Source organism: Mustela nivalis (genome assembly GCF_964662115.1).
Source record: "Mustela nivalis genome assembly, contig: HAP1_SCAFFOLD_44, whole genome shotgun sequence".
NCBI lineage: Eukaryota > Metazoa > Chordata > Mammalia > Carnivora > Mustelidae > Mustela > Mustela nivalis.
This window is the reverse complement of record NW_028136546.1, coordinates 2,051,724-2,064,301: the sequence shown is the minus strand read 5'-3', so window position 1 is coordinate 2,064,301 and position 12,578 is coordinate 2,051,724.

The window sequence follows — 12,578 nt, the reverse complement described above, 5'->3', positions numbered from 1 at the left end:
GACCCTGAGATCATGACCTGAGCCCAAGGCATAGGCTTATCACACGGAGCCACCCAGGCGCCCCCAGATGAAATACATTTCTGACTTAGAAACTTCAGATAGAATTTTTTTGTCCATGATGACAACTGAAGAAAATGTGTCATCCCTAAACCTAACCTTAAACCCTACCAACGCTGAAACCTAAGCTGACCTTAAAGCCCAAACTAGAACCCTTAATCCCAAACCTGGAATGGAACCCAAAGCCTGTACCTGAGCCCTGGATCCAAGCCCTGAACCACGAACCCAAACCCTAAACCAGACCTCCAAGTCATGAAACCTGAACCCAAATATGAGCATGAAGTCAAACCCCAAATTTGACCTTGAACTTTATCCCATAAGCCCTGAGTCTTAAAGCCTAAATCATAAACTTAAAGCCCTAAACTATAACTCTGTTCCCTTGTCCTTCACTCTAAACCCTCACCCTAACACTAAACCCAAAGCCTGATTAGAACTCTGACTAAAACCTGAACCTGAACCCAAATTCAAACCCTTCACCACACTTTGCTTATGCACTTGCCATTGATGGATATTTGCAGTTTGTACCTCTTGATTCTTGTGAACATTGTTTGGGTTGGGGGCTAGGGTTAGGGTCTTGGATTAGGGTAGGGTCCAGGCTTGAGACCAAGTTGAGGTCAGAGTGTGGGTCTGCATCAGGGCCATGTTCAGTGACACTGTTTGGGTCAAGGACTGTTGTAATTCCACATTGTTTCCAATTCATTGTTCCTTAGCTATTTGGGGGGAAGTTGGGGGGTATTGGGCTCCATGCAGCTTGAATTTCCGGAATGAAATGGCATCAGCTGGACCCGGGGAGGGAGCAGGACCTTCCACTGAAGGGTGAGCTCCCACAGTCCTGCACTGCCTTGCACCGCCTGCAGAGGGCGCCAGACCCCAGCTCTCGCCCTGAGCCCAGGCTGCACAGCCACAGCTGGGACCAGAGCCCCGCCTCTTCAGGACCCACTGTGGAGACTTCTGGAGAATGTGGGGCGCCTCCCACCCTGACAGGACAAGCTGAGGAGGGTGTGGCTCTGCATCCACACTGACCGGACCCGTTGTGGAGGACGCGCCCACACTGGCAGCAGTCCAACCTCCTAAGGACCAGATGCTGGAGGAGCTGAGGAGAAGCCGCCTGAGTGGACTGTCAAGGGTTTCGTGGTCTCAGGACCCCACAGAGGAAGGGCGCCCTGTGTAGACACTGGGGCTTCCGTCGTTTTGTGTGAGGAGACGTGGCCTCCTGCTGTGCTGTGCACGGGGCTGTGGGGTCCCCCCTTTCTGGGCTCGGGTGATCCTAGTTCCTCATCTGTGTTTGTGTGCTCGCGGATTCGGTTCCTGGGGCTCCTCAGATGGTCTGCAGTCAGGGAGCGTCCCCCTGCTTCGGGGCTTGTGCTCTCCCCACCTCAGCCCTGCGGGGTCCTTCCCGTGTCCACACCCACTCCAGGCTTGCGCCGAGTCCAGAAATTCGGGAGCCAGAGTGAGGACTCTGTAGACGGTTTTGGGGAGAGTAGGTATTTTCCCAGTGTGGGTTCTACCCTGAGCACAGTGCCTCCCCATCTCCGTGTGTACCCCTCCCTGTCTGTCGTCATTGTTGCAGGGCTGTCAGAGGACAGGTCTGTCACCTTCTTGGTTCAGGGGCCTCCCGGGTATCTTGCTGTCTTGGATGCAGGTGTAAATGAGATCGTTCTCCGCAGTCTCTTTTTGATGGTTCCTTCCGAGCACCTAGGAGTGCCACTAATTTGTGCATATTGATTTTGTTCCTTGCAAGATCTTGAATTTATTTGTTCGATTGGCCTTAAACTCAATCTGCCAGTTATTTGACCAGGAGCATGGATTTAATTGGGAAGAGCAGAGAATGGCAGTCTGGGCTGAGCAAGCTAAGGTCCCATCACAGGCAAGTGCGAGAAACAAAGGAGAGGAACATTATTTCATGGAGGAGGAAGAAGTTGGGAAGGGTGCTTGAAGGAAAGTCCCTTGGAGAAAGGCAGGGTGATGGAGAATTCTCACCAGCTGAGCTGCAAAGCTCCTACAAAAAGTCAGGAGATGAACCTCCAGCTTCACGTGTGGGGCCTGGAATTGGTGAGTCTCTCCTGTGGGGAATTGCAATGTGGAGTCTGTAATGGGCACTGAGCAGCAGGCGCCCCCTTCCAGCCTCCCCTTCTGGCATCCCCAGTCCACTTTACTGGGGCTTCCCTTCCTGCTTTTGCACAGTTCTAACCAGCTTGTGGTGGAACGTTGTGGAAAAACTGAAATTCCAAATCCACTGCTTCTACTGCACCTGAGATACAGGGGCCCATGATTTAATTCTCCCACGAGTCTCTTGCTAACATGTGTCCTCTCCATGTTGGGTGACCTGGATCTGGGAGGGCTTGGACTCCATCCCAAAGTCTGATGTTCTCTCTGCTTCCGTGTCGTCGTGCTAACATGGTTGTTTGGAAGATTCATTTCCTCTGTGGTGATTTCAAAGTGCAGTCAGCTTGTTATAGCAGCACAAATACGTGCTGTCTCCACACTCAGATTCCCCAGCCGTCATTTCTTTACCACGTTTGCCACTTCACACGGGATGCTTCAGTGTGTTTGATCCCACACCAGGACAATGTCCTGCAGAACCACCACATAACCTGAAATGAGGAGATCATTACAGAACCCATCCAAGGGTTAGTGTTAGGAACCAGGGACATGGCAGGACTGACCTGAAGACCCCATGGAGAGCTGTCAGGGTGGCTGAGTTGACAGTGGAGGTGAGGGTGAGTGTCTGGCTCTGGCTTTGTGTCCAGGAGTCAGCTCTGTGTGGGTGTGTCCTCAGCTAGGCATGCAGATTTCTGCTCCTCTGAATCCTTTCCGGAGTTCCAAATGGCACAGTTTCCTTCTGGGCAGCAGGCTGAGTCCTCTGGGATTGCCCATGTGTCCCCAAATTGTAGGGCACCTACTGCAAGGCCTTTGGGGTCACAATCCTGAGAACCGAACCAAACCAAAGGTTATGGTTAGGGCCCACCACATGGCAGGCCCGATCTGCCAGCACTCTGTCCATCTTTCTGGGGGAGGAAGCAGTCGAGGGATTTGTTCAGGGTGAGTGTCAAGCTCCAGGTTTGCATCCAGTGGCCTGCTGAATATGGGGGTGTCCAGAGGTAGGAATGCAGATTTCAGTTCCTCTGAATCCTTTCTGGAGTTCCAAATGGCATGGTTCCTTTCAGGGTGGCAGGGTGAGTCCTATGGTGTTCCTCACTGTCCCCAATCTCTGAGGCTTTAGAGCCAGGCCGTCGGGGACAGACCTCTCAGGACAGAATCTAGGCTTAAGAGTTTGTGCCTATGGGCATGGCTGCACTGATCTGAAAGCACTGTGGCGAGGATCACAGGGGTCTGAGTTGAGAGCATGGTTCAGGATCAGTATCAAGGTCTGGGTTTGTGTCCAGTGGACCACTGAATGTGGGGGTGGTCTCAGATGTCCAAGACGATTTCCCCTACTCTGAATCCTTTCCAGCATTCCAAATAGCCTGGTTTCCTTCTGGGTGGCAAGCTGAAATCTCTGGGATTTCTCAGGTCTTGCCATTGCCCTTGCAAGGGCAAGATACTTTTTACAGTAAAAGAATTCACCAGATGAGCTGAACAGCAGAAAAGACACAGCTCAAGAGTTAATCAGTGAACAGGAATATCATGCCAAATACTTCTTTGATAACACACTACAGAGCAAGGGAAGATAGGAGAGAAAGCTGAGATATAAAGGACAAACCCTCCAACTTTCCAACATCATTCCCTACTTGTTTATTTCCATTGCTGTCAGCTCCTTCCCAGTCAAAAATATGTCACCTGAGCCAGCCTTTTTTCTTCCTGAGATTGGGGCACTGCAAAGCCCACCAGAGGGGCCAAGGGCACCCCTATACCTGCTGAGCTGAGCCCATTTGTACCCCAACTGTGAGGAGGTACCAGCCTGTCCCCCTGGTGCTCCATGGTCTGTGGCAGTCCTTCCTTCTGGACCCTGCTTTGCTGCTCTATTTTCGCTAACCCTGGTCTCAAACTAGGGATTGCTTCTGGAAGAGGAACTCAGGGAGATGAGGCTCAGGAGGGTCTCCCTGCCTGGAATCTTCGTGTGAGGAGTGCACAGCCAACAGATTTTGCCCAGGGACTTGCAAAATGCAGAGAGGCAGATTTCTTTTCTCTCTTTCTCTCTCTCTCTAGCCTCATACTAACCAGGAGTTCTTAGAACTTTCTTCAGTGACTTCTAGGTGTAGCTTGGCCACTTTTTCACAGAAAGGCCACTTGAGCATGATGAAACACACGTATAAGCAATTACATTAAAAAAAAAAAACAATAAGCCAATGCACACAGACCTTTGACAGCAGCACAGGACGCTCAAGGGACCAGAGTCCCTACCTTGGGCAATAGTGGTAGAGGCCGGGTTCTGCCATGCAGGTCCCTAGACCTTTGGCAGTTTCCACGATTGCAAATCCAGACATGCAGGATCCTGAGGGACAACCTACTAACTGCAAAAGAGCAAAAATTCATCAGGATTCAGAGAGTGGAAATCCATTTGTACTGGAAAAGAAAGAAGTAGGCTTGCTGTGAATCCAGCAGGGAGGACAGGCATAGATAAAGGCTGGTGTATGGGTCACGGAAACTATTGTTTCTCAAGGGTCCTGCTGTCTCTGTAAAATGCTATGAGGACTGTCTCTTGGGGACCTCCTGCTTTCCTACCAGTGACACCCCCAGATTCTGCTTTGCTAGTCCCATGGATTCCTGGGGATACCCAGTTGATAAGCTATGCTGTCCTCATGACAACACTTGCTAATGGACTGAATGTTTGTGTCTTGTCCCAATTCAGATGTTGAAGCCCTGACCCTCAAGGAGTGCCATCAGGAGGTATGGGCTTTGAGAGGTGGTGAGGTCATGAGATTGGAACACTTGTGAATGAGATAAAAGCACTTCTGAGAAACGACCTGAGAGATTGTTCTGCCAGCTGTCATCCATGCAAGTCTACAACAGAAATATGGGCATTTGTAGATAATGAAGCAGTCTCTTGCTAGATATCAGATCTCCCAGGATCTTGCTTTTGGACTTCTCAGTCTCTAGAACTGCAAGGAATAGTACATGTTTTGCTGTTTCAGCCACCCAGTCTGTCATCATTTGTTGCAGCAACTTGAACTGAATAAAGCAGAGCCCAAGTCCTGGTTAATCCCTGCTTCTACTCATTTCCCCTCAGAAAGAGCTTCTAATCCAGAACTGACCTCTGCTTTCCATACACGTGCTTCAGACTCCTTCTGTGAGAGCCCAGACTTTGTAAAAGACTCCTCCCTCATGGCAACCAGCATTCTGTGACTCCTGAGGACTGTCCTCCCTGACTGTATTGAGTCAATCAAACTGATTTTGATTCTGGAGTCCCAGGATCAAGGACTGCATCAGGCTCCCAGCTTCATGGGGAGTCCGCTTCTCCCTCTGACCTTCTCCCCTCTCATGCTCTCTCTCTCACTCTCTCTCTCTCTCTCAAATAAATAAATAAAAATCTTTTAAAAATCTGATTTTAACAGACCATAAGCTTGTTCTTGCTGGTCTTTGGAAGATTAGGCATTAGCCCTTCGGAGAAAGTTCTGAATGGCTGCTTCATGAAGGGGTGAACTGTGTCCCCAAAGTCTCTTTTTGCTGCCTTCTAATCACAGATGCTGAGACAAATCCTCCCAGGTGCTGGTTTTTCAAAGCACTTAATGCTTTGGCTTTGAAGTTCCTCACTTGACAGTTCTGCTTTAATCAGTTTGTGACAAAACAGCCAATTGGTGGTGGATGCAAAGTGCACTGATAAAGTTAATATCAGGGAACAATTTTTTGAGTGTCATGCATGTGCACGTGTGTGCACACACATATCCATGTGCTAAGCATTATGGTAAATGTCTGACAAGAACTAAAACATCAAAAAGTCAGGATACCCCATTAGCTGATATTTTTATTATTCCTACATCCTAAACTATGAAAAACAGGGTCAGAGAATAAGAAGTGGCAAAAAGAATCAAGATTTGAGGCAGTTCGATTTCTCAGCCAGCCTTGATCAATAGGCATGTACACCTGTGTCTAGTTTCAGCTCTGTGTAACCTTGCCATAACCTTGGATAAGCCATTCATCTCTCAAGTTCAGGTTCTTGGTCCAAGGAGGGAAGGGGCACAGGTTGAGTACCTCCAGTGGGACTTCCTGGCAGGCTTGTTCATCCAAGCATTCCTGTTTCAGTTTGAGTAATTGAAGCCAGTCTTTGTTTTACCGAAGGCCAAGCTTGTCCAGTGTGTCCATGCCACCAGCCAACAGCATTTGTCCATGCCATGTAACAACTGAGCAACATTCATAGGAATGGGGGGAGGAAAAGATGTCCACAGGTGTTGACAGATGTTCTGCATGGAGGAACAGGAGCTGGGGCCATCACCTGCTGTTTCTAGTGGCCTTCTCTGTCGAGTTAAAATAAATGGCAATTATTTGCAATGACAGGGGTGAAAGTAGAGGGTATTATGCCAAGCGAAATAAGTCAGTCAGAGAAAGACAATTATCATATGATCTCACTCATATGTGGAGTTCAAGAAACAAACCAGAATCATAGGGGAGTAAAGGAAAAAAATAAAACAAGATGAAGTCAAAGAGGAAGACAAACCAGAAGAGACTTTAAAAAAAAAAAGATTTTTATTTACTTATTTGACAAACAGAGATCACAAGTAGGCAGAGAGGCAGGAAGAGCGAGAGAGGAGGATGCAGACTCCCCAGGGAGCAGAGAACCTGATGTGGGGCTCGATCCCAGGACCCTGAGATCATAACCTGAGTTGAAGGCAGAGGCTTTAACCCACTGAGCCAGCCAGGTACCCCTCAGAAGAGACTCTTAATCACAGTAAACAAACTGAGGGTTCTTGGAGGGGAGAGGGATGGGTGGATGGGGTAACTGGGTGATGGACATTAAGGAAGGCATGTGATACAGTGAGCACTGGGTGTTACAAAAGACTGATGAATCACTAACCTGTATGTCTGAAACTAGTATTATATGTTAATTAATTGTATTTAGATTAAAATTTTCTTTAAAAATAATTTTAAAATAAAATAAGTAACAATCCAATAATGATCAGAGTTATCCAGCAGGGAGTATCAGATCTAGATGTCAGTTAAATTTAAGGGGCTTGCCGAAGTATAGGAGAGTCACGCTAGGTCATTTTCCTGTGTGGGGAAGTCTTCAGGGGCAGTTCCAAAGACAAAGATTATTAATATTTCTCCTTCCCCCATTCCTCCTAGAGCCAAAGATGTTTCCTCCACTCACCCACTGGCCCTGTATGTAGGTGTTGCTTTCTCTCTACCAATCAAAAAATCAGTGAGTAACTATAACTTCACCTTTTCCAATATCCCCCTACCCCCTACCTTTGGTCTTTAATGGCCATGGGCAACAGGGACAAAGACATTTTTTAAAAACTTACAGAGATCTATTATGCTCTACTACCTTGGCCCGCATGGGCCACTGCAAAGGGATTCTGTGAACCGTGTACTCAGATGAATGGTCATTATCTTCAAAAAGGCAGGGGCAGTGATAGACACAGGAACCAAAAAAGCAAGAGTTAACGGACCATCAGAATAATGGAGTACCAACACTTTTATGTCCTTGGCTTGAATCCTCAAGGTCCAGTGTCTCAACAGAATTTTCATTTTGGTCTCATCTGCCTCACTTGTCCACCCCTGGGCCAGTTGGCAGTTATACTGAGAACCGGAAATTTTCCTTAGAAGAGAGAAAGAGTATTTGTCAGGTAAACCAAGGAAATGTCCATTATAGGAAGTTAGGCCTTTTGTCATGGTACTCCATTAGCACCCTCCTGACTGTTAAAGAAAAAAAAATATTGTGACACCCATTAAAGAGAGTAAGGAAGATTTTATTCAAGGGATGCTACTATGATGAGATTTTATTGTATAGTATGGGAGAGAAATCTGGCTCAGCTCAGACAAATGGAGATTTACAGCTAAAGAGCATGGTGGGGATCACTGAATGTAAAATTAAGATGGAACATCAAGGGTAAGGATGAAGGGATTCTGGCTAAACCATCTGGACAGTAATATTGTTGAAGGAAGGCTAGGGTCATAAACTATTGAGATCAGGGGATAAGGAATTTTTTAAAAGACTTATTAATACATTTTAGAGAGAGGGAGCAGGGGTAGGGGTAGAGGGAGAGGGAAAGAGAATTTTAATCAGACTCTTCACTGAGCATAGAGCCTGAGGTGAGGCTTAATCTCAGGACGGTGAGATCATGACCAGAGTAGAAACCAAGAGTCAAACGTACAACCAGCTGCACCAACCAGGTGCCCTGGGAATAAGGGATTGGATCAGATATTAAGGGTTATAGATACTGAAGCACCTGGGTGGCTTAGTTGGTTAAATCTCTTGCTTTGGCTTGGTCATGATCTGATCCCAGGATCAAGCCTGGCATTGGGCTTGCTGCTCAGTGGGGAGTCTGGTTCTCTCTCTCCCTCTGCTATTCCCCCTGCTCAGGCTCTCTCTCTGTCAAAATAAATAAATCTTAAAAAAAAAAAGTGGTAAGATACCAGGGGTGAGAGATAAGGAATTTGATCAGATATCAAGAGTAGGATAGAAGATTGCTGAAAAATGACCAAGCAGATTTCTTGCTAAAACTGGGCTAAGTGGGCGGAGCCTAAGGTCAAGGCTAGACAGAAAGAGGACTCAGAGGAACTTGACTCGAGTCTGGTCAAGGAGAAAATCTTCATCATCCATGACCATTGTATTTTCTGCAGTCACACATTTTACTAATTCTTTTATCAGACATTCAGTGAACGAGAAACATAAACACAGCAGCAATAACATAACAAATGTAAGCGCTCTAGAAGAGACAAAGGCAGTATGGGAATCCACCTCATCAGATTTAGAATATGCATGACTCCATGACTGAATTACTACCACTGCTTGACTGTTGAGATTAAGATGTAGTACAGAGGATCAGAGGGAAGGGAGGGAAATCTGAATGGGAGTCATCAGAAAGGGAGACAAGCCATGAGGCACCTTTAACTATAGGAAACAAACTGAGAGTTGCTGGGGGGGAGGGGAGTGGGAGACATGGAGAAACTGGGTGATAGGCATTAAGGAGGACACGTGATGTGATGAGCACCAAGGGTTATCCACAACTGATGAGTTACTGAATTCTCTGAAACCAATGATGTACTATCTAATGGCTAATTGAATTTAAATATCTAAAAAAGGCACTTCAAAAAAAAAGATGTAGCATAACTCACAATATCCTTTGAGTGGAAGAATGTGCGGACTTTCCACACCTCTGCTGTCCAAGTCCCATGGCTAGTAGCCACATGTGGCTAATGACCACTTAAAAGGTGGCCAATTCAAATGGAGAAATGCTGTAAAAGCAGAATAAACACTGGCTTTCAAAGACATATTGTAACCAAAAGTCAGAGAGTATTGCCACCCTCACATCACAAACATCGCATGACTTCTACAGCTAATGAGAGTGGGACCCAAGATGAGAGAGGTCAACCTGAAAGTCCATGATGTCAGAAAGAACATGGAGAAGAAAGAGTCACAATCCTGGAGTGGATGGTCTGAAGACTGTCAGAATGCCTTTTTTTTTTTTTTTTTTTTTTGGTGATTCTGTATACGGACAAGGAGAATTCATTGGAGATGACATCTGTATGCCTCACATTTTCAAGGGAAAATTATGAAAACGCATATAGACCCACAGCCATAGTTTAATTATGTTTGAAATATATTCAGAACTACTCCAGTCAGTAAATTGCATATTTTCACATTTAGCTTCTCAATTTTCTCTTCGGCACCTCCCATTCTTGAAATCCCAACACAAATCACATCTCTTGCCTAAGGACCATAAACTACCTCACTATCAAAGGCTACAGTTCATTCATTCATTTGATTCATTCAAAGCAACCTAATCTTGAGTGATGTCTTAGGCGCTCTTCTAGGGACTGGTGACACGGTGAACAAAATAGGTAAAAATCTCACTTTCATGGAGCCTCTCTGGTATTTAGGGGAAAATCTTTCCTTATCAACATGAAAATACTTTTTATGGATGTTGCTTAGAATTTCAGTTTTTTTTTTTTTCTTGACAGTATCTCAGGTGATCATCTTTGAGGTGGTTCTCCTGAAAATATTTTTGGGGGGTACTGACTCGACTTTCTGAGTCAGACACTTTCCTAAAGACAGGGGTCAAAGGAAAAGTGACAACTGTCACTCTTGCAGTAAGAACAGGGATCACAATGCTTGAAACAGATATGCTGCTCAGCTGTCAGAAAGTCCACAAGGCTCCAAATGTGTGTGGCCAACTAACGGAACCTGTAACTCAGAGGTTATCATCCTGAGAGCAATGGGAAATCCCTCTAGTTAAGGACTCTCCTTGACGGAAGCTTGACAATGGCCTTGATTTACTTACTATGATGTTTAGGTAATTATACACATTAAGAAAAGTGCACAAGGCACTTACATTTCCATGATACCATCAAAGATATTGTTGTTTTATTAAAATGTTACATCTAGAGTTGTAACGTATAGAGTAGTTAAGTCAATCACTATGAGGTACAGGTGAGACTATTGTAACAGCCATACTTCCATAAAAAAGAAAATTTTTTTGTGGTTTCTGATCTAGGAATCAGCCAGTGAATAATTCTATATCAGTGTCCAGTTACCGGGCTAAACATGTAATCTATTTATATTTCTGAGGGTAAGCTGAATTGTGATCACTGAGCCAGCTGTATTCTAGTAACTACTCATTTACCCAACATAACAGATATAAGAAGGTAAAAGGCTTCTAAGGAGACTGGTTACTTATATTTTGAACCACATTTTGGCAGGTATAACTTGCAACTTGTGCTTAGTGGTAAGATTTCTGATATTTACTTTCTCCTTCCTTTGGCAAGTCAAGTTAGTTAAAAAGTAATTAGAGTAGAGTCCATTGTTTTTCTTAAATGCTTACAGAGATATAGAACTCTCAAGTTTCTTTACTAGACAGGATTAGATCACATTAGTGATAAAGATCAGAATGATTTACATTGCTAAAACGAGAACTTCCTGTCAGTTTGGAGAAAGCTCATTTTTATAACCAACATATTGGCTGGGCTAGAGATTAATGAGTGCTATGGGTGGGGTGATGAATGTGATATATTCAATGACCTGTGGAATTTGTTCTGTAATTTCCCCACTCCTCTGGTCAGCAGAGCGTCTTCTTCAGTACCCAGCACTGCCCATAACTGCATTCAGAAAATCACTCTCCAAAAATGGTTATTTGTTTTGCCTTTTTTATAATTTTTTAAAACATTTGATTTATTTACATGTCAGAGAGAGGGAATGAGAGCACAAGCAGGGGGAGCAGGAGAGGGAAGGGGAGAAGCAAGCTTCCTGCTTGGTGGGATTGCACAAGGGCTGAAGAAGACAGAATGGGAAGGGGACAAGGAGAATAGTGGGTTTCAGATTCTTGGGAACAGAGCCCACATCTATTTCTATGTTTATCTCACTGCTATAAACCCAGGTCACAGCAGAGTGCCTGCAGCAGAGTCATGGAAGTGCTCCAGAACTGATAACTATTGCTATTTATACTACTAACATTCCTCCACAAAGGGCCAAGTGTCATAGCTTCTCCCAGTTCCCCACACTGAACGCAATGAAGAATCAAACTATCGGGTGAAGGATGGCGAGGGGCATTTAACAGGACCCAGATCACAGGAGCCATATTGTATTGCAGGACCAGGGGTCTTACCAGTGACTAGGTATTCACTCCTCTTGAGAGGCTAGCTCCTTGGATCTCCCTCTTCAATCCTCTGAACCCATGTCTGGCATCAGAAACAAAAGTAAACATAACGTATCGCCCTTGTTTATTTTTTACTATTATTTGTTACAGAGGAAGAGAGAGATCACAAGCAAGGGGAGCTGCAGGCAGAGGGAAGGCAGGCCCCCCACTAGAGCCTGGTATGGGATCCAATCCCAGGACCCTGGGATCATGACCTGAACCAAAGGTAGATGCTTAACTGAGTAAGCTACCCAGGCGTCCCTTATTGTCCTTCTTTAAAATTTAATGTATTCTCTCTCCCTCTCTCTTTGTCCCCACTCTGTCACTCATACTCACACAATCACAGAGTCACAGACAATAGCAAGGCATTTCCCATTCTAATTCGCTAAGGCACTATGAGCTTAAGCTCAATAGAATCACTTTGCCAGCTGCTGCTCTACCATGCCCTGATCCCTTCTCTATCCCCAAGCTCGATCTGTAACTCAAGTGTCATGGTGGTGGCTCTTTCTGCCCTCCCTCCACAAGGCTGTCATCAGCACACTCTTCCCCGTGGCTCCACTCCCCAGCACTGGCTGCCTTTGGTCTACGGGTATGCCCTCTCCTAGAGCTTTTCCACTCTCCCTGAGGGGAAGACAACCCTTACTTCTCCCCGGTGGCTGTCACGTGTCCACTATATATTGTGACGATCAGCCCGATTAAGAGATTGGGAACTAAAAGACTGGCTTCTGCTTATGGATCAAACTAACTCTGGGGCTTGGGACACATGACAGCAGCACATGGTGGTAGAAC